The following is a 24,286-nucleotide window of genomic DNA, read 5'->3' on the forward strand; positions in this document are numbered from 1 at the left end:
TTTCTCTTTCTGAAACCAACATCCAGTTCAGATTCAGAAACAGCCTTAATTAACAGTCAGTTAGCAGCAGACACACATATAAAATGCTGATTAAAGAGTGTGAAGCCCAGAGCTCACAATTAAAATGTTAGAAACAAATACAGCCTACTAAAACATGATATTATATTATATTATATTATATTATATTATATTATATTATATTATATTATATTATATTATATTATATTATTATACACTCACCGACCACTTTGTTAGGTACAACTCTCCAACTACTCTTTAATGCAAATTAATCAACCAATCGCATGGCAGCAACTCAATGCATTTTGGCATGTAGACATGGTCAAAATGATCTGCTGCAGTTCAAACCGAGCACCAGAATGGGGAATATGGTTTTTGCTGTCAGACGGGTTGGTCTGAATATTTCAAAAACTGCTGATCTACTGAGATTTTCACGCACAACCATCTCTAGAGTTTACACAGAATGGTCTGAATATATCACATGAAAATTGCAGAGATATTGCCTGGCCTGATGAGTTAAATTTTTTGCTGGGACATTCAGATGGTAGGGTCAGAGTTTGGCATCAACAACATGAAAACATGGATCCATCATGCCTTGTATCAATGGTTCAGGCTAGTAGTGGTGGTGTAATGGTGTGGCAGATATTTTCTTGGCACACTTTGTGCCTATAATTACTGATTGAGCATCATGTCAACGCCACAGCCTACCTGAGTATTGTTGCAGCCCATGTCCGTCCCTTTATGACCACAGCGTATCTTCTGATAGCTACTTCCAGAACTCAATCCAATAGAGCACCTTTGGGATGTGGTGGAACGGGAGACTTACATAATGGATGTGCAGCTGACAATTTGCAGCAACTGCGTGATGCTATCATGTCAAGTCAATATGGACCAAAATCTCTGAGGAATATTTCTAGTACCTAGTTGAATCTATGCCACACAGGATTAAGGCAGTTCTGAAGGCAAAAGGGGGTTCAACCCGCTACTAGTAAGGTGTACCTAATAAAGTGGCCGGTGAGTGTATTATATTATATTATATTATATTATATTATATTATATTATATTATATTATATTATATTATATTATATTATATTATATTATATTATATTATACATTTTCGGTACAGTTTAAACATATTTCTTGTACAATAATGGCAAATAATCTGTGTATTTTGAACACTGGAGGCATTTCTGAGAGGAAGTACACAAATATGGGTCATTACTAACAAAGAACAGCTTTGTTTTTCAAGCAATAAAAAAAATATTTTACGTACAATCTACTGTTATACAAGCTTTTTGTGCGTAAGGTGCTTGTCACTGCGTCCTCAGGACCTATCCTCTTACTTCAGTATCATGAGACACATTGCCCAATGCATGGACAAATCCCAGCAAATCTAGCTGGAATGCATTGCAATTGAAAGCCACTCTGTAGAACAGTACCATGGTGAAGTAAAGTGTATGCCTTTCACTGGTATGGATTTTTGAAAACTTTTATCAGACATTAAAAAAAGCAATTACGGAGCAGATGTCAGGTGATATAACCCTGACTTGTGACCTCTGACTTGTGACCTCTGCTAAATAGAGAACAATTAACCCAGCACTGAAATATTGTCTAAAGCCTGGCCTTGAGTCTAGTAGTGAGGTCAATCTTTGGTGCATTTCTCTCATTGCTATCTATTTTTTTTTTCATCAAAAGCAGTGTTGAGTACGAGTTGCTTCTGCTTTGAGAAACTAGTGCACCAAAGAGCAAATATGAAGACCGGCAGTCATAAGATTGTAAATAATCACATGTAGCCTCGATGGCTATGGGAAACGTTTTTTTTTTTTTCCATTTTTTTTTTTTTTTTTTGTCTTTCCAATGATTTACAGCATTGGTTTTGTTAATGGGAAAGTTCAACCAGAAAAAAAAGTCAAGTTGTTTCCAAATATGGGTCAAAGACACCCCATTCATGGTGTCTGCATCAAATTAAATTAACAAAAGTGATTTTGTGAACTTAGGGCAGATGTTAAATGCAACTATCATGTATTAAACAACTTATGAAAGGTCAATTTATTGGTGAAATAATTTGAATCTTCATTCAGTCTAATAGACATATTTGTGTATAGAACCAGAACCCGAATAGAACCAGAATTCTTAATATGGCATGTGCTCATTAAAATATAAAGCAATTAAGAAGGACAGGACACATAAGCCCCTTTCACACAGTGATACCAGGGAAAAAAAAAAAAAAAAAAAAACAGAACAGGCTACACAGTGGCGCAGTAGGTAGTGCTGTCGCCTCACAGCAAGAAGGTTGCTGGGTCACTGGTTTGAACCTTGGCTCATTTGGCATTTCAGTGTGGAGTTTGCATGTTCTCCCTGCGTTTGCTTGGGTTTCCACAGTCCAAAGACATGCGGTACAGGTGAATTGGGTAGGCTCAATTGTCCGTAGTGTGTGTGTGGATGTTTCCCAGAGATGGGTTGCGGCTGGAAGGGCATCCGCTGTGTAAAAACGTGCTGGATAAGTTAGCGGTTTATTCCGCTGTGGCAACCCTGGATTAATAAAGGCACCGAGCCGACAAGAAAATGAATAAATGAACGAATGAATTAATTAACTTCCAGAACAACTTTTTTCAGTAAATTCAAAAAAGTGCTGTTCACACAGGCAAGGACATTACATAATTTTTTCTGGAAAAGACACATCCATTCACACATCCATTCCAAAATACTGGTAAATTCTGACATTATTAAACAGAAATTATCTCTAAACGGCTGCGCTTGTATTTGCAAACATTTGACTACATTACAAACTCTGTGAAAGGATAAGTATTGTGAACAAATTTGATGAAAACATATGGAGGAACACTTTCCCATGTCGAAATGTATATATTATGAGTGTGCTGGCGCTCATCGGCTGCTTCACATGCACACGTGTAAACAGCGGTTTACTATAGGCATTTTATCGAAAATTTTGTCTGCAGTTGGCTTTAAGAAGAAACATAGAATCGCTATCTGACATCTAGCAGCTAAATGTGTCTGGAAAAATATAAGGCTTTTATTTTCATAAACAGCATGGATGTAAATGTGTCTGAGTGTTCTGATTGGCTGAAGTACACATCTCACATCAGCATGTTCTAATCGTGAACATGCTCTTTCCAGCAATTTTCCTTCTGCGTTCACACAGAGCAGCACTCAAAAAAAACTGGTAATGTTATAACTTCTCTTTCCGGAACATTGCCGGATTGAATTTACCTGTATTTTCAAAAAGGGCCTGATCACACATACAGTACAGACCTTTCCATAAAATTGCCGGTAATTTTCCAGAAAGGTCTGTATGTGTGAAAGGGGCTAACAACCAATTAACAAAGCCTGACTTCTAATCAAAGGATTGGTTTACCCAAAAATAATTCTGTTATTAAATACTAACCTTTATGTCGTTTCAAAACCCTAAGAGCTTCGTTCATCTTCAGAAAACAAATTAAGATATCTCAATTCAAGAGCTTTCTGACCTACCATTGATATCAGTAGTCCAGAAGACACTTAAAGTCCAGAAAAAGAAACAAATACACTGTCAGAACATTCCATGTCATTCAGTGGTTCAACTGCAATCATACAAATCTCCAAGAATACTTTTTTGTATGCCAAAAAACTTATGTATATATGTATGTATGAAGTTTTTTATAATAGAGTCGTAAACCATTGAAGTGTTTTGTTGCAGATGTTATTATAATTATTATTATTCCAGTGCGTGAATTAAGATGTCAGATAAGACCCAAATGCCGTCTTAAGACACAGCCTAAAGGCTCCTAAATCCTCCATTGCTTTTGACATTTTAGGTATAAAAACTCACTGGAGATTCCTGCAGGAAAATGTCACCAAGTCATAAATAACTGTTGTGCTTTAAGCCAGCAAAGACTGAAAGCTACTTTTAGTTTATAATACCCAGATCAATACAGAGGTCAATTGAGTTTGGTTTAAAAAAAGAAAAGTCTTTTATTAACAGCATGTAACTAAAGCATAACTAACAAGCAGCAAAGCTTGAGCTTGATGATAAAACTCACTGTTAAAGAGAGATGAATTGGAAGTATGACTGCAAGTCTAAAAAGTTTATACACTGATTTATTGGTTGCTTACTTTTTTTCAAGAGTAGGTGGTGCTATCAACAGAAGTATAGTCAAAGACAGTCAAAGACAGAGGATGTGTCCCATTTCAAGAGTTCACACTTATCTCATAACTTACAAAAGATTGTTTGGCATGCTGTCCCAGGAGAGAGCCCTGAGCTCAAGGGATCCTCGAGTCCAGGGCTCCCTCCCTTTGCAGGGCGAGGGGAGATTGAGCTTGGACTATCTCAAAACTCTCCCGCAGCTAAGGCCAAGGTGAACTTCCTGAGAGCGAGACGTCTAAAAGTGTGAGTGCTCTGAATTGGGCTCAGGGCTGAGCGCGGTTCACTTGGGCTTGGGCTTTGTGAGTGCAAAACGCGCCTAAGCCCGAAACTGAAAGCGAGACGTGACTTTTAAGGGACTGTTTCATATGGATTAATTAATCATTCTTACTGTTCAGTGAACGCAAACTGTCATGGATTATTAAAGATTAGGGTTGGGCATCTAAGCTATAATGCCGATCCGATACGCATCTCGATACAAAGAATACGATCCGATATATTAGCGATACATTTGTGACATATTGCGATGCAACACGATACGATTCACACCCATATCACGATACGATGCGATATTTCAGCACTAACTAATTAGATCAAGTTTATGAGATGATGTGAAAGAGGATGCTGTGCCATTGAATGAGTTTGATTATTTATAAACCAAGCAAAACCAAGACTTTTTTTTTACAAACTGGCTCTTCTCTCAGAGCCAGAGTGTCAGTTTACAGTAGAGGGCCATTTTAGAACCTATAGCACATATTATTTAAGTATTTTCAAGATAAACAGAATGTATAAGTGCAATATATATTAAAAAAATATGTATATATTTGCACTCTTTCAACATAAATAAATTTAGCATTGCACAACAAGAATTGTGATTTAACTTTTCAACTATGAAAACAAGTTTTACAAAGATATATTTTGCCACTGATTATTCAAAACTTAAGGTGGTAAACTAGCAGTGTTATGCTGCTTTGAAACATCACTGTCACTGTAAACAACAGGCTAATAAAAATATAACAAACCAGCAATCTTCTTGCTGTGAGGTGGTCAAACTACCCACTGTGCCACCGTGACACCCAATTATTTTTATCATTATTATTATTAATATTATTATTATTAAATAAAAATTAACAGGAGGAGGTGTTTAAAACCTTCGTTCTCCGTGACACTAGGCTGAATATCTTTGCAGATGAACAATGCAATAGCATTCGTTATTGGCGTAGAGCGAGCAGAACTGTTGCGCATGGAAAAAAAAACTTGCAATGCTTTTCTCACCACTTTTGGAGCTGGTTGAAGCAGTGCGAAAGCCGGGGATGCAGAAACACTGGAAGATGCTTTCACAACAACACCGTGGTGCCGCTTCAAGTGAGATTTCAGATTAGTCATACTGCCCGCGTATTTTACAGATGCGCGGCACATTTTGCAAATTGCATCTGTCCTGTCTTGTCGTCCATCCTTAAATCCATAATGTTGCTTGCCATACTTTAGATTTAAAACTCAGTGGGGAATAAAATGTTTGTTTTGCTTCTCGCGCTTTCTGAGGGCGCTCCACTAGCTTCATCCGCACACCTGATACACTGAGTTGTAGTGTGTGCACATCCGCAAATCCGTTGCTAAGGCTTACTTTATGTAGGTCGATTAAATTATGCGCCAAAAACAGGTTGACAACACTTCTTAATAAATAAAAAATACATTCTATATTAAAAATATAAGCTGTATCTCGGAAAAATCGATGCATCTCGCAAAAACCGATGCATCTCGATTTGCTTCCAAAATTTCATTCATCCTCTGCTGCTCAACCGATGCACTCGCATCGTGCACGCACATGACCGCGTATCGATACATATCGGTTAATCTTCCCATCCCTATTAAAGACACAAACCCCTCACTGCACGACCTTCAGCAAACCTCCTAATTCCTGCAGCACGAGGACTTTATGATTGTTTATGAGTATCAAAGGTGGCTGATCTGTTCGGCGAAATATTTGACTGTGTGACACTGCATATCAAACGACTTAAAGACATAACGAAAGGAATCTCCACTATGCTGAGTGAGAGCGCTTACTGAACAGCGCAGCATCGATGATGTAAGCGTGCCCAGGCCCGAATGTAATGTTAGTGCAGACCGTCGGGGGAGATGGAAGGGGGGAAAAACGTGCTTTGGCCCAGTTTAAGGCAACTGTACATAGTGTGAGTACAGCCTTAGGTTTATAAGGTCTATGATGTAGAGCGTATTTAGGCTTTGAGAGAAATCCTGGGAACCCGGGGGAAACCCACGCATACACTGGGAGAACAATGTTAATGTTTCAAATTTTTTGCAAAAATGAAAGTCAAAATGTCAATAAAATAATGTTCCGACATAATTCAGAGTAGCAGACATATTTAAATAAAAACTAAAGCTGCATAATTATCCTCACCTGTCATATTTCCTAGTTCCTCCAAAAGGCCCACCCTCAAGAGGCTCTAATTGGTCAGCTAACATAATGTGCTGTGATTTGCAGACAGGCTCCAGGTCACCAGTAGGGATGTGAACCTACACTGGTCTTATGGTTCAGTTCGGTTACGATTATCATACCATCGATTCGGTTTAATTCAATAGCTCAGTGCATCACGGTGCATTGATGATGCTTAACATACACAATTAGATTTTTTCTTCGCAGCACAATAAATTTTTTTTATTAAAATCTATACATATACTATTCATTCATTCATTCATTCATTTTCTTTTCAGCTTAGTCGCCAGAGCGGAATGAACCACCAACTTTTCCAGCATAGGTTTTACACAGCGGATGCCCTTCCAGCTGCAACCCATCACGGGGAAATCTAAATATAATAAAATTTTTATGTTATTTGTAACACAATTTTGTCCTTTAATACAAGCAGTCAGATATGTGTACCTTTAATTTTACCTTTTTGAAAGTTTCAAACAAAAAAAATTAAAGCGCTGTTCACCGATGAGTGACGTGGGAAAAACAGCCGCGGTTACAGTCTATATGTGCATAATGCGCGGTTATCACAGGTAATCCATAATAGACACAGTGAAGAAAACACCTCAGGCACGCTCATGCCTCATTTTAATAGTCAAGAGGAGAGGAAAAGTTACCTTACAAACAGGCCAGCGGGTCATATGTCTGAAGTTGTCTAAGTTGTCTAAGATGGTTTTTTACAGCATTTCTCCCAAGTAGTGAAAAAGCGGCATGTGTGCTGTGCCTTCTTCAGTGTCAATGAAAGACTTTCCAGCAAACTCACAAGCAGTTTAATTGTGCATATGTATTTACTTTTAAAGTAGTAGGAGCGTTTTATTTATTGCCCTCACCTCCTTCGCCATAGTATTCTACTGCAACATTGCACATATGATACAAATGACGTCAGTATGTAATAACCGGTTATGATCTATTACTGAACCAATATCAAATTGTACCCATCTGCAACGTGGTGCACTGATGAAAAAATTAATTTTGACACCTCTAGTGTCAGTGTATTTTGTGCTGTATAAACACTGTTTAAACACTGTCAGTGAGAGACGCTGTTAGCCTTATCAGTTTGTGCCTGAATCAGACAGGACCAGCTGACCTCATGCCTGCTCTCTGAAATAAAATCTGACAAGTGTCTATCATATAGATTCAGAATAAGCCTGTGTAAGTTATATGACATATCTTTTGCGAGTTTGTTATTGGAGAAGTAGAATGCATGGAAAGCATCCGCAGAAACACTGAAAGCATCAGCATAGAGAGACAGAGGTTTGAAAGATAAATATGAAGTTGTAGCTAAATTGTTAGCTGTGCTAAACTGCATTTCCTGTTGTTTACATCCTTTTTAACATCCTTGCTACAAAATACCATTATTGCTAGAAACTATGTATGTAATTTATCAATTTTAACAAATAAAAACACTTACAGGTTGTGGCTCACAATCCACAGCTTCTTCTATTATGATTGGAGCTGCTCCTTCCTTGTTTTAGTTTTTAGCCGAATCCAACACTGAACTGGCAAAGATTCTATAATCTGTCCTTAGTCAAATGCTAGCTATATCTTTTTTTATATATAATTCTGTGGAACTTAATTAAAATCAAATTGTAAGCATCTCCCTGTTTGTGTTGTGTCATTTGGAAGCTCAAATACAGAAACAGAACAAACTCAGTGGAAATATGAGTGTTTAGACAGCATTTTAGCTTTCTCTGCTATAACATTACAGAACCTATGGCCATGCATCTTTCCTGTACTGTTTATGCGCATGGTGAATGCATGTAACTTGGAGCATTTGAGATCTCACTAACCCAGATGTATTTTTTGTAGTCCCCAAACTTTGTTGTCTGTAGGCTTTGCTAAGCTAACTCTGTAAAAAACAACATTTCCCTTTTTTATTGAATTTTGAGCGTCTTACATTGATGTAAGATGTTGTTTATGTTCACACAGATACATTCCACATCAACTAAAGTTTTAAATATAATATCATAGTGGACCACCCATTTAAAATTTTCTTGCTAGTTGTTTAAAGATTGTAAATGACAAATCTTGGCGCTTTTATAACAATGCAATTTTAATAGGTGCCTTAAATTATGGCCAGAACATATGATGGTCATAAATGCTGTTTATATTAAATGGTCAAGGTCATGTTTTAATGTGGGAAGAACTAAATTAAAGCTTTATTACTACTCTTGTTTTTATGCTTGAAAGCAGCTTTTTATCTTTGACTCTTATACAGATCCTGCCAGAAACAGTGAAAACGTTGCAGTGGCTTTAGGAAAACGCTGTCAAGATTCTGCATGAGATGTTTTGTGTGCATGTCTGTGTAATGTGGAAGTAGGCACAAAGTTTCATCACTACAGAATTAAATTACACTCAAACAATGATTTTTGCTGCTTGTTCAATCAACGTATTTAAAATGAGCTGAATCAACACAATTCTTGAATTTTTAGGGGGATAACTTAATAGTTTTATGTTCAATCCACTTACATTTGTAAAAACAATTAAGTTAACTTAATCGATTTGTGTTGGGACAACATAAAGGATTTGTATGGAACCCAGCATTTTTTTGACAGTGTATTTGTGTGTAGGTGTTCATTAAAAAAAACTTTCATAAGAATATAAAAGTATTTTTTTACAGTTCTTATGGTTTTAATAGGTTATAACAATTACAAAATAAAAAAAAACAGTGATCCTTTTCTATTTTATGCGTTTCTGTTTCAGTGAACATCAGATTCTACTTCAATAAATAAACATAATAAATAAATAAAGAAACAAATACAAAGATAAATAAATAAATCAATAAATAAATAAATAAATAAATTTCATGCAAATTGTTGGTCTACGGTTGCAGTTTTTTCTCAAGGTCACCAAGTGTTAACAGTGTTACTTTAATTTTGAGGGCTTTTTGTCAACACTTTATAGATTGCACATTGTTTATAGCAGTGGTTCTCGGTTCCTGTCCTGTAGATTCTTTCATTTCTTTCAAATCTGGCATTCAGATCTTTATTTAATATTTACTGGCTCACCTCTTGGTCTCGTGAATCTAAGCAATCTATGTTTAAAAACGACAGCAGGACTTGCATCATGCCATATGTGAAGCTCTGTGATGTTAATTTAATCATAAAACATTAATGGGGCTGCCCAGAATGGCATCTTCGCTGTTAATGATCCAGTGGGTATACACAATCACATTTTGTTGCATGTACAGTAAAGCATTAGAGTTTGTAATCAAAAAAGGATTGATCAATAATCACAATTTAAACTATTCATTCATTTATTTTCCTTCTGCTTAGTCCTTTTATTCCAAACCAATTTAGATTATTCAATTCCCCTATACCACAAGTCTTTGGACTGTGGGAGAAACTGGGGCACCCAGAGGAAACCCAGGCAAACATGGGGAGAACATGCAAACTCCACACAGAAATGCCATCTTTCCCAGACAGGGCTCAAACCAGCGACTTCCTTGCTGTGAGGTGACAGTGCTAACCACTGAACAATATCAGTAAATTTAAGCAAATAGTCTACTAAAATAAAGTGTTACACACGAAAAATAACAAACTAAAAAAAACTATAAACTAACAAAACTAAAAAAATTTAAAAAACATTACTATATATATATATATATATATATATATATATATATATATATATATATATATATATATATATATATATATATATGCATATATATGCATATATATACTCTGTCGAATTTAATAAAATGCACAACATATTAAAATCTTTGATGTTTCTGAGTTTTGTTTCAAACAAAACTGGACGTACAAAATGATTTCTAGAACAAGATAGTAGAGGAAATATAAATGTGCCTTAATGTTGGAGATGATTAAAGTGTAGAATCTGAGCAGGGAATTTGGCACTCAGATTCCTCCTGAGACAAAAGAAGAGATTGGTCATATTACTCTCCTCTCAGACTCTGGTTGAGCTCATTTTGCCACTGCAAATCACCACATAACCCTGGCCGACATATTTATTTCTGGCCAAAAACAGAGGGAAAGGCTTGGCAATCTTTTAGTGTTTTCCTTTGGTTATTAGGTACTTATCCTGCAGACTTTAAGACAGATTTATTTTCTGATTAAATATATAAAGGCCATTGTTACTGCCTGCAATTCTATGAGGTTTTTTATTGTTGCTGTCCAGTACAATCACTTCAAATATAAAATAAATGAAGCTAAAACTATCTATCTATCTATCTATCTATCTATCTATCTATCTATCTATCTATCTATCTATCTATCTATCTATCTATCTATCTATCTATCTGTCTGTCTGTCTGTCTGTCTGTCTGTCTGTCTGTCTGTCTGTCTGTCTGTCTGTCTGTCTGTCTGTCTGTCTGTCTGTCTGTCTGTCTGTCTGTCTGTCTGTCTGTCTGTCTACTACTACTTCCGTCATTTTGTCATGATCATGCGACCTGCGTCAGTTGCTTTGCTTCACTCCCATTCATTAATTTTCTCACGGGGCATTATGGGATAGAACAGCGTGCATGGGATGCACACATACAGTTTTTAATATTATATACTGTATGAAAGTATGTGGTTTCGGATGCAGCCAATGAAATGTTGGCTTTACAGGCACCAGCTGATAGACTCTGTTAATGACTTATTGCAGACACCTGTGGAGCTGAGCTCTGCCTGACATGTTTTCTAATTTTTCAGAGTGATTGATCATCTAGCAACCTCCCATTTGTCTTTCTCAAGACACAGGTCTCCGTTCCCAATTAGGTTTTCTTGTTCCCTATTGTGTTTGTAGCCAAGACGTTCTGTAATATAATTTTTCTAAACTATATAAAATCTAAAACCTTAAAAAATTCTGTTTATTTATTTATTTATTTATTTATATATATTTTTTTCTCAGTCATGTTGGTCCATTTCTCACATCAAAATTGAAATTCTCAAAACTACCTGTTCAATCTTTACATCATAGTGTCACTTGTGGGCATCAAAAAAGCTGTTTCTCATTAGTTTGAACAATGCTTTTGTACATCCATGTAAATGATTATGTGCAATTATCTGATGTTTTCTATCAATTGTGTATGTCATGTTGATCTAAATGTATTATTTTGGTGTCTGTTGAATAGTTTCATCCCCCACAAAATTTAATAATTTGTTCATGGCATAAGTCTTTACATGCAAAAAGGCTAAACAAGTTGTCATAACATTTTATCATGAAGCATTTTTCTAAACTTTCTATTAAACTTTTTTCCTAAATCTGGTCAATTTCTCCCAGGTAAATCTTTTTCTAATGAAGGTGTATCTGAAAGGAGATTGTCCTATGTTCACATTTCTACTTTTGTTTTGTTTTTTCTTTGTGTTATGCAGTGCTGTCTTTTCCTTTCTTTATTACAATGACATGATCTGTCAACAAATGACAGTACAAACAGCAAAAAATAAATAAATGTGAACATAGTTTATAACAGAACAGCCCTCCAGAGTACACTGTTATACTGACAACAAGACTAAGTAATTTGACATATTATCCATACACAATGAGACAAGGACTTGTCATTCTGATGGCATTGATATGTTCATTGACGCAGAAATTTATTTTTGAGAGATTGACTAACAATTTTAAGAAAAAGACTGGCTTTTGCATGTAATCCATGGTGTTTTTGCTATTTTTTAAGCGTTGTTTTAAGAAGTGAGCTTACTGTTTTGCAAATTTCAATTCTGATCTGAAAAAAATGTACCAAAGCAGCTGAGAAAACCTTTACGCCACTTTTGCTACCATAACCAGCTGCAAAAACAGAAACGAAACATATGCATTGGTTGACACAGAGTAAGAATAAGATAATTCAATTTTGGCAAAACATGTGAGATAAAACCTTACAATTCAAAAACAGATTTTTTAGAAAAAACTGAGGTTCCTGTGTGATTTAATGTATTGCACTATACTAAGTTTGCCACTGGGTCACACTCACCCTTCATTACACAATATACTGTTACAAACAAATACATTTCTGTCACAGTATCATAAATAATTACATAATAGTAAACCTTGACTGAGTCCTATTGTGTGTCCTCATGATGCAATTGGATAGTTGGATTGTTTATAGGCCTGGTCATCCTGCCATGAATTTACTCTACCTGCAATTTTCTCATTGAGCTGATCTCTTTTAATGTTGCACGTCTGGATTTGTCAAGATTTAAGTAAGCATAATTTCTTAAATATTTTTATGTGTTTATTTTAATGTGTAGAACACACAAATATTTAGTTATTCTAGAAAACATTAACCAAATTTGATTTAGAGCTAGTTATGTCTATGTTGTAATTCTTCAACATTGGGTCAGAGTGGTAGACTGTTTCACAGTTCATGGACAGGTGTGAAAAGTCGTGAATGATAACTTGTTAGTGCTCTGGGGAGATGCATGTGTCCCTTTTAGTATGATAAATAGAGACCTTAATAAGTCATTCAGACAGTATTGTTTAATGTGGTGGAATTTTAATTAGCATTTTCATTGAAATGGCATTGAAATGGCATTGAAATGGCCGGCAAAATGTAAATCTGCTAAAATATGTTACAATATGTGCTAGATGTGTTTTTCACATATTTAATTAAATTTTTCTCAAAGTTTTTCAGTTTCAGAATGCCATCAGTGCAGAAAAGTCATCTATTCCGTGTGCAGGAAGTGATTGCTGCAGTCCAAAATGTATTAAAAATACCATACAAGCTTTTTTACAAAGCGGTGCATGAAGGTTAGAAATTTTGTCCGGCTTGACACTGCGCAGACGCCACGTGACTGTCACATGTGGCATCAAAGTTCCGCAACAGCCCTACGAGAACAAAAGGTGGACTCAGCCGCTGCAGCGTCTAAAGAGCGACAGCAGGAGCTGCGATGACGACAATGATATTACACGAATGGTTGAGTTTACTGCATGACAACAACCACATGTGTTTTGAGATTATTGTTGGACAACTTCCGTCTCACAAACTTCGAAACAAAGAGTTTACTTTTTATACAATCTCTATCTTGTATATATTATACTTATTAAAACACTACAGATATTTTACTGCAGTATCTTCTTTGAAATAATTTGTTTATGAAGACTAGATTGCTTGCATAGGTTTAATTTCGTCCTTTTTTATACAGACTACTGTATTCAGCTCCATAAACGATTTAAATTATATATTTTAGTGAATAACCTAAATTTTAACTCAAAGAAATCTTACAGAATTAATAAAATAATTATCATCATTGACCCTGACACCCCTATAAAGATTTCTAAACAAATTATGTTAAAAAGCTATTTTATTAAATAAATATAAAATTATTAATATGATTATAAAATACTTTATGTCTTCTGAAGCTGTTTTGCACAAATTTTAAAAGTGACATTGATGTACCTTGCTCTTCCTGGGAAATTTCTACTTAAAGTATAGCTCACTTCTTTTGTGAAAGTCCTTTGTTCAATTTTTTCGGATTGAAGTGCTTTAAAAAAAAAAATGCTTTCATTATCCAAAATAATCTTAATCATTGTTTAAGACTTAATCAAAACACTTTTTTGGGGGGTTTTACACTAATATCTATTGGACAGTTTTATATCTAGGCTATAAATGTAAATAACTGTAAACCCCTTTTTAGCATATTCAAACAAGAAGTATTAGCCAACAGAGAGATGTTTAAACACCTAGAATTAGTGCTTATTGCGTTGTATTTAATAGGCCTATTAGTTTTTATGTTTATATAACCCTCTCATTTCCCTTTTTTTTCTCTTGAGTTTGTTATTAGCTACCTAAATTTAATTTATAATTCCCTTGTTGTTTAAAAATGAACCATAGTTTGTAGAGATTGCATTCTGTTTTATTTGTCCTGTAAATATTTTGTTGTTATAAATAAAAAAATAAATGATGATGACGCCCTGTGATCGGTCATCATAACTGCCACAACTTTGAGCCCCGAAGTGTCCGGCTTGATGGCTCCATTTCCAACTCCACCCCCACCAGCGCTCGGCTAATCTTGTTTATCACCAGCTGCAGCCATGGTTCAAATCGAATGCACCTTTTCTCTAGAACTAATGATGAAAACTCAAAGATGTCACATTGTACCAACAACCAATTTTCACTTTTTGGTGAAATATATTTGTCCTAATAGTGGATTTAGCAGCGTGGGACACATATATGACTGTCAACATCTCAAAAAATGTGTTTTGGTGTTTCGTGACCCTTTACTGCATGGTGTCACCATATGGCAACATGATACTTATGCTAATTTCCATGCCACTGTTTCTTTAAGACCAACATTCATTTTTTTTTTTATTGGAAAAAGAAGACTATGAGTAGCATGTGCTTTGGTTAAGTCACATGACATGCTGTGTTGTAATTTCTGAAAGACTGCCGTTTATTGTGAGTAGTTGCTGAAAGCAAATGTAAACGTCAATAAAAACAAAGGATCAAATTATGTCAGATCCACAAAAAAAATCTGAAACATCATCTCCAGTAAGTTATGATGAAATATTCAAAACTTTTATCAAATTAGTTTTTGTAAATGGATCAAATGTACATGTTACCAAATGGCAACACTAATACAATATTAGGTTTGTTTCTAATAATATTAAGCAGAAAAAAAAACAGTGGAATAAATGAAAGCTGGTTGAATATGAGTTGTTGGAAAGTATGTTTAAGGTGTCATTTATAAGTTCTGTGTTAAAGCTCATAATACTGCAACACCAATTAAACCGTTTCAAACAACAAAAAAAATTAATTATAAGGAAAGTTTTAAATTTGAAATTTCTAAGTTAGGTCCACTGTTGGACGTTTTTGCACTTCAAGTTAAGCTATTTTAAGAAAAGAAAAATAGTCAAATGTTTTTTTTAAATAGATTTATCATAATGCGTGTGGTAGAGGGTTAAGGGTGAATATGATGATCAATGACTTTAAATTTACAATCACTTTAGATATTTCCTAACATCTAACAATACATTTAATCACTACATTCATTTTAATTCCAGTCATCTGTGGTAAAAGATGGTTTTATTATCTGCTTTAAGTGAACATTAGATTGAGTTCATTGTTCATAGACCTCTGCACGCTTGACAGGTGACGCAAATACATCTGTAATTTCATTGCATGAATCAATGTCCATGCATGTAGCCAGCTGAGTCATTGCTGCATCTTTTTTTCCTCATCCAGTCATATTTAAGAATAAAGCCTGCAGCTGGGCAAATAGTCAAAAAATTACACTTGAAAAATTGTGTTTTCTGTTGACTTCCTTGTGTGCCATGGAAAAATTGTGGATTTTTCTGAAGACGTACAAGACAAATGTGGACTTAAGTCATGTCAGAGAGCATCGGCGTGGAAGTCTGCAGTGATTGGAAGCCTGGATTTACACTGATGGAAGGATTACCATGAAAAAAGGGAGATGGGATTTTTTTAAGTACATAAATCCCACAATAATCCCATCCCACAGCATTCCCTCCCACATGGAAACACATGCACAGGTAGAGCCTTCATCCCTTTCATAAACAGGGGTCGCATGAGCAAACAGCACTGAGTGAGATAATGTGAGTAAAGATGCAATGAAAACGAGCAAGAGCAAACTGAGAAATCAGGTGTCAGAGATTGCAATGGCAAAACAAGGGGAATTGATGTGAGAGAAGTCAACTGGATGGAAAAGTCTGCTGAGACATCTGTTTAAAAGTAGACTGTACAATGTACTATCTATAACGTGGAAGGGAAGCTATAAATACACAGATGTGCTTTATAAAATAACAGAGCAAAATATATCTATCTCTAAAATCACAGAAATTAAGGTGTAAAAAAGTCATTTTTTCAATTACGACTGATCAAAAATGATAGAGATGAATACAGATTTAATTATAAATTAAATAACAGTATTTGGAGATGTTTTCTTCATTTATTCATTCATTTTCTTTTCGGCTTAGTCCCTTTCTTTAATCTGGGGTCGCCACAGCGGAATGAACCACCAAATTATCCAGCATATATTTTACACAGCGGATGCACTTCCAGCTGCAACCCATTACTGGGAAACACTTCCATTTACACACATATGCTTCTGACAATTTAGCTTACCAAATTCACCTATATCGTATGTCTTAGGACTTGTGGGGGAAACCGGAGCACCCGTACGAAGCCCACACCAACACGGGGAGAACATGCAAACTCCACTCAGAAAGTCAAATGCTCAAGCAGAGGCTCAAACCAGCAACCTTCTTGCTGTAAGGTGAGATTGCTACCCACTGCACCACCATGCTGCCTGATATGTTTTCTTAACAATATTAAACAATTTAATGCCAATTCAGCTGAAATGAATCTAAATAAACATTTAAAAAATTAAAAATTATTAATTAATTGAAATGTATATAAATGTATATAGGTGTTCCTCAAGGTTCAGCTTTAGGCCTCTTTCTTTTCAGCATTTACATATTTCCACTTGGATTGTTCTTAAGATTATTTGAATGCAATTTTTAAATTTTAATGCAGATGACACTCAGATTTTTATCCATTCTAGGCATGGTCACATTTCTTTTTCTTTTTTTTTTTACAGTCTTTCGCTGTTGCATTGGCACATTTTGGCACATTGTTTGCTAGAACTTCAGAACTCCGTGGGAGAGCCCTGAGCTCAGAATATCCTTGAGCCCGGGGCTCCTACCTGTCTGAAGGGCGAGAGGGAAGTTTGAGCTCAGGTAAGTTTCATGAACTCCCCTGTTAGTGAACGTGCTGAGATAAATCTGGCTAAGAGTTGCCTTAAAATGCCATTTTGTTGTAGTCAATTTACCTATGGTGTATGTCTTTGAACGGTAAGAGGAAACTGGGAAATCTATGCTAACATGATGATAACTTGCAAACTTCACACGAGGGGCCGAAAAAGCACCATTCTTTCTGTGAGGCAACAGTGCTAACCACTGGCCTTATCAGAGAAGGGAAGGAGTAGGGGTGGAAGGGGGAATTCTTCAAGACGAAGATGGCTGGAGTGAAAAACTCTGGTTCCACTTCATAAGGGAACTCCTACATGTGTCTGTCTTAAACAGACGTTTGGGTGTGCTTTAGACAACCAATCACTTCTGAAGATATGAAAACGGGCCAATTAAATGCCAATTCAATGGGCGAAGCTTAGCTCCACAGCTGAAATACCCTCAAACCAAGCTGACCGTCTGCAGTTAAAGCACAAATTGTTTCATTTTAAACCCATTGTGTTGGTGTAAAGAGCCAAAATGTTAGAATTGTGTCGATGTCCCAATATTTATGGGCCTAACTGTATATACACTACCAAACTTGATTGATGATTAGATAACGCAAATTTTATTGCAACTATAGAATTCATTTACCAATTTCAATTTCAGATAATTATGGTGTGTATACAATTTCAGATATTTATAGTGCGTATACAAATGTTTGATAATTAAATAAATAATTTTGAGTGTGGTGGCTTACACAATCAAAAATGATTGAGAAGTTGTGAAGTGTTTGACAGCCTCAATGAGAAACGACTTAGTTTTGTTCAACAAGCCATATGCAATTAGTTTTTGTCCAAACTGCAGACGATTATACTTACTGTTTGTACACGTGTCAAAGCATTTGTAATTTGCTTAAATAAATAAGCAATGGAACTCTGACGTGAACAATAAGCTAATTGTTCAGAGATCTAAACTTTTTTTTTTTTTTATAAACATTTCAATCGACAACTGAGCAAAAGAAATTGAGAAAAATATCTTTCTGAGATTAAAATATTGATGTCCAAAAACTTCTTGTGTCTTAATAAAGAAAAGACTTTATTTAAGTTTTATGCAGCTGGTTATTAAATTTTAAACATTGGTGACTCACAAACTATAATGTAAGAGATTCACATCTGTCTTTCATGTCACATCTGTTCGTTAAGACTTTTTCCCCATTTCAGAAATATCCCTAGACTTCACTCTGTCACTTTTGTTGAAGACCATCAAAAAAATAAAAAAAATAAAATAAAAAAAATTGGGGGCGGGGGTGGGTGTGGTCCTAAAACCTTTCTAAGAAGATTTCAAGAAGATACTCTTCTTATGCTCTATAGCAGGGCTACGGAACCTTTTTTTCTGCAAAAAGGCATTTCTGATATTTTTGGCAAATGCATTTTTAAAAGAGCCATTGGGGTATATACATGTATACTGTATATGCACCCCCAACATATACTACTACTATAAATAATACAGGTTTAAACAAAACCTTTATTTATGTTCATGCACAACTCAAAAATAAACAAATATGAAGCATCACATGTTAAGCAACTGCATGATTGGAGAAAGGACAATTTATTCAAATTTTGGTAAATAAACTCTTATTTTATTTATGAAAAGCAACATAATTTAAAATAAACAAACATTTTACTATTAAAAAAAAAATCACACAGTAACTTCAAATAATTAAAAATAAAGTATGGGGCAATCATTTTGGCTAGTGGTAAATAACATATATCAAAAATTATATTTTACTATTATTGATAAAATAAAGGGCTAAAAACTTGTATTTCTATGGTAACTATGCACACGTATTTCCCCTTTATTGGTGGTGCAATTCAATTTCATCCAAAGGAGCACATATGTGCAAAATGCACAGAAGGTTTATTTTTGTATTTATTCTAAAATCTTAGATTGTTTTAATTGGATGTCCTGTGTGTTTTCTAGTCTTAGTTGTTTGTTTTACTTTGTAAAATGTATTGATGTCTTAATTTTTTCAATTATTATTATTATTATTCATTCATTTTCTTTTCGGCTTACTTTCTTTAATGGGTTGCACTGCATAAAATATTTGCTGGATAAGTTGGCAGTTCATTCTGCTGTGGCAACACCTGATTAATAAAGAAACTAGCCAAATAATATAATGAATGAATGAATGACACTTTATTGAAGGAACTGAAATTTTGCAATAATTTTAACAGAAAGTGATAACTTGTATAAAATAATAATAATAAAAAGAATTGTAAATAAAGAGTTAATCAGATTTTTTTTTCGGTAATTCTTGCTTGTATTGTACTTCCTGCGTTGAACCAACAGTTTTCTTCCTAAATCAGCTTCTGCAGCAATTTATGACTTTATAGACATTTAGTTCTCTTCAGAGAGGCAGCAGCAGTTTATAACCTAAATCATCTGACTCGAGTGAACATCAAAGAATAACAGAGCTGCTTCTTATGAATCATTACCACAAACAGCAACACGCCGCGCCTCACATTACTGATTAAAAAAATCTCTCACTGCAACTTTCCATGCCACAAATCAATACATGGGAAACTCTATTGATCAGGAAGTTTCATCCCAGTGTATTTAAGCCCTGACAGAACCAGACAAGATGATGATCCTACTGCACGGCAAAACAGCGACAAAATACACTTCATTTTCTTCAGTGGTCTGAAATGACTTTTGAGATCACTAACAACAGCCCTTACTCTTTGTGTAAAACGGGTAATTTTTTTTAATATTTTAGTGTATTATTTTAAAGTCATGTTAGTGAACCTCATACAAAATTGTGCAAGCTCTGAATATCCATTGTACAATAACAATAGTGTGAGAGTGCATTATGTACTTCTTTACAAAGCAGCATTTTGCTATTTTAAAGATTCTATTTTTTTTAAAAGGTTTCTATAATCAATGTACTATATATGCTTCCAGCTGCAACCCAACATTAGGAAACACTCATACACTCGTGCATTCAGACACATACTACACTACAACCAATTTAGTTTATTCAATTCACCTGTACCACATGTCTTTGGATTGTGGGGGAAACCGGAGCACCCGGAGGAAACCCACACATACACAGGGAGAACATGCAAATTCCACACAGAAACCAACTGACCCAGCCGCAGCTCGAACCAGCGACCTTCTTGCTGTGATCATGCTACCCACTGCACCCTCATGACACAGACTAGTTGCCAAAAAACAGAAATAAATGACTACACATATGAAGTCTGTCAAATCTGTCTGTTTAATAACTATTTTAGTTTTAGACTATTCTTAGATGTCTACTAGATTTTCACTGACAGCCCAAGTTTAGTCTTGTTTTAGCCAAGCTGTCTACATTTAGATGTCTATCAGACGTCTATTAAACACAAAATAGTTTGCTGGCTAGGCTGATAATACACATTTCATGAATGTATTGCTCACTACTTGTGTGCATCTACATTTGAAATAAAGAACTTGTGTTTAAGCAAAAAATGCAAAATGTGAACAGACCCACACAGCAACAGAAAGAGTTTGTTAGTGTTGGTTTTTCTGACAACGCAGCTGATGATTGCACTGCAGACATCGTGGGTGAGCAAGCATTTCAGAAAGCAGTGTGAAATCCAAACGCACCGAATAAAAACAAATCAACACCATGGTTAGTCCAGACAAAATCAAGTGAACTAAGACACTTTCCTTGTGTGAATACACCCTTAAACAATAATAACAAAGACAATACACCTATGATGAAAATCAACTTTTGTAAGCTGTTTGGAAAGAACTGTCTGCATGTATAGTGTCCACTGTCACTGACAACAAGTCTCTTTTTCAACATTTCCTGACATTAAAATAGGACCCAAATCCCAGCGATTTTTAGCCCCACCGCAACATGATGTAGGAGTGTGGTTTTCCCCACCCACCAAATTGATTGACAGATGCCATGTTTCTATAAAGACATGTACATGTTCACAGAGCATTTTTATTGCAAATAAACTGAGATTAAAATATTTGTTCCAACTCTCTGTGATTTTTATTCATTTTATAAGTTTAAAACATTTATAAAACAGAGTATTTGTAATAAAGACAGCAAAATTGGTGTAAGTCTTAACCAAAATAATCACCACCGCAGATGGTGTCAGTAAATGCTAAAGTGTGTGGGTGTGTGTACGGCAAAAGCCATAAACTCTACCACAAATGCATTAAAAAATTACTTGGTATTTTTGACTAAAGAGCTGTATTTCAGCTTCATCCGAGTCTGTCTCTGTCACTAACTGCTGTTTATCTGACGAAATGCATGACAAGTAACAGACACGTGGGAACGGTGGGTGGGGAGAAGCAGCTCATTTGCATTTAAAGCCACAGGCAACAAAAACAGCTACACTGTATTTAGACACCATAACAGGCAGATTCTGGAGGCTATAATAAACTATCTAAAGGGTATTTCGAGCTGAAACTTTACAGACACATTCTAAAGACACCAAAGGCTTATCTAACATCTTATAAAGGGGTAAAAATGTGCCCATTAACACAAACTAATGGTCGGTTGTCCTTTAAAAACTTTTATATCAAAGAAAATAGTAGCTTGTTAGTAGAATGTGGTACAGTATAACTCCAAATTAAATAAGACAATTTGTCCATCACTACAGAGAAGAATTCTTAAAGATTTTAAGCAAAAAAAAAAAGCAAAAAAAAAAAAAAAAAAACATGGCCAACTTGCTGAGAGCAAAGTCTAACTACACAACTTCAACCCCTGCTTCATATGTCTTATCAATTAATTCTACTTCACATATGAAAGAAAAAGCTGAATTGGCAACAGTGAAAGCTAACAATGCGAAACAGAGTAACGGTTGTACTGATCTTCACAAAGGAAATTTGCAGCATGTCTAACAGAGAGGAAACAATGGGATGATGGACGTACTGTATGTATGTATGAATGTGAGGAACTTCACTTAATCTTTTCTTTGTACAAGGACATGATGCTCTGAGCTGAAAGACGCAAGGTGACAAGGGTTTAACAAGTGAGAAATAGTAAAGAGCTCTGAGAGAATCCATTAAGAGAGCATCTCACAGGTGTTGAAGGCTGTGCGCAGTGTCTAAAAAGCCTCTATGATCACACTCGCTTACGGCATCAAAAGAATTGACCGCACGGCCTTCAAAAGCAGGAGCCAGATTGTATCTATCATCAGTTTAAGCCTTAAAATAAACAGCTTTAAGGATTTATGGTTCCTCAGCATCCACACTAAAGCCTTGTATAACCTTGGTGTACCATAATTTGACAAACCAATGAACATGAAACACACTGCAAACAAGCTCCTCTTAAGGTGGGCAGAATCACTGCGGACCAAAGCAAAAATCATCTGACAATAGACTATTGAGCATTAAACATGTCAGAAACATTCATTTTCTTGTTGGCTTAGTCCCTTTATTAATCTGGGGTGACCACAGCGGAATGAACCGCCAACATATCCAGCACGTTTTTACGCAGCGGATGCCCTTCCAGACGCAACCCATCTCTAGAAAACATCCACACACACACACACACACACACACACACACACAATTTAGCCAACCCAATTCACCTGTACCCGAAGGGACAGTTCAAATTTCGCAATCATGACTAGTGTTTATATTTCAAACATGTAAACTGGACTCTTCTCTCCCATTTACATTTATTGTACATTTCATGCTTTTCTGGCTCTATTAACACAGATGGTTCTGCATTGTATCCCCAAGTCTTCTCTCATGCTCTTTTATGACCCTTTAGCCTTCACACATCACCTTTTTTCAAAGACATATTATGGTAGATTCATATGCCAAACCCCCCACTCAACCAATTAAATGTGTCTTTAAACAGCTTTAGAAAATAAAAATCTTCTTCACTTAAAAATGTTAGATTATGTTCGGTTTTCATACAAAAGGTTGTTTCCATCACAGATTAAAAAAGTACTAGGAGGTTAAATTTTTATTTCATAATAATGACTTATTTTTTTGCAGTTGCAAATTTATATCTTGATTTTTAAAATTACATATATCACAACATGATGACGTGGTGGCGCAGTAGGTAGTGCTGTCACCTCACAGCAAGAAAATCGCTGGTTCAAGCCTTGGCTGGGTCAGGTGGCGTTTCTGTGGGGAGTTTGCATGTTCTCACTGTGTTTGCGTGGGTTTCCTCTGGGTGCGTAGGTTTCCCCCACAAGTCCAAAGACATGCAGTACAGGTGAATTGGATACTTGTCCGTAGTGTGTGTGAATCAGAGTGTATGGGTGTTTCCCAGTGATAGGTTGCAGCTGGAAGGGCATCCACTGCGTAAAACATATGCTGTATAAGTTGGCAGTTCATTCCGCTGTGGTGACCCCAGATTAATAAAGGGAGTAAGCCGAAAAGAAAATGAATGAATGAATGTGTTACATAGTGTTTCCATTGTGTTGTTTTCTATGTATTTGTGTCATATGCTTTCCCATGTGTTGTGTTTCATGTGCTTGTGTTTATGTCATGTGATTCATTTGTTTTCCCACCATTCATTAGTTTCATTAGTTCCACCTGTGTCGCACTCCTGTATGTACTGTATTCAGTTTAATCATGTCTTATGTATTTATACCCGAGTTTAATTCAGTCCTTTGTCTAATGTTATATTGCTATTCCTGTTCCTTTCTGTGTTCTTGTGAGTGTTTTGTAAATAAATAAATAAATAAAATATGTTTTGACAGTCCCTGTGCTTTTGTGAAAAAGCTAAACCATGACAATGTGATTGTGAGGAAAAGATAACTGTAATGCACAATCAGAACTGCATGACAGAATGTTACAATTTTGATAAACTTTTATATAAACATTTTTCTCTGAATTGCACTAAAGGTATAACTCAAAAATAATGCAAAAAAGAAATAGCGTGAGTGGTGAGATATAATCTAACAATTTTAAGAGAGAAAAAAGCTGTTATTGCAAGATATAAACTGATTATCTAAAAATTGTGCGGTAACCTTGTGTCAAATGTGATAAA

The 24,286-nt window shown here is 35.5% G+C and overlaps 1 long non-coding RNA gene across 1 annotated transcript in view; it reads left to right on the plus strand.

Annotated features, from left to right (window-relative positions):
- Positions 1-6,864: 6,864 nt before the first annotated feature.
- LOC147834483 (uncharacterized) overlaps positions 6,865-24,286 on the plus strand; it is a 122,469-nt gene continuing 105,047 nt past the window's right edge. Inside the window, exon 1 of the long non-coding RNA XR_015504192.1 lies at positions 6,865-6,928. This is a non-coding gene — a long non-coding RNA (uncharacterized LOC147834483). The remainder of the gene's footprint in view (positions 6,929-24,286) is intronic.

Source organism: Danio rerio, chromosome 12 (genome assembly GCF_052040795.2).
Source record: "Danio rerio strain M-AB ecotype USA chromosome 12, GRCz13ab, whole genome shotgun sequence".
In the NCBI taxonomy this organism is placed as follows: domain Eukaryota; kingdom Metazoa; phylum Chordata; class Actinopteri; order Cypriniformes; family Danionidae; genus Danio; species Danio rerio.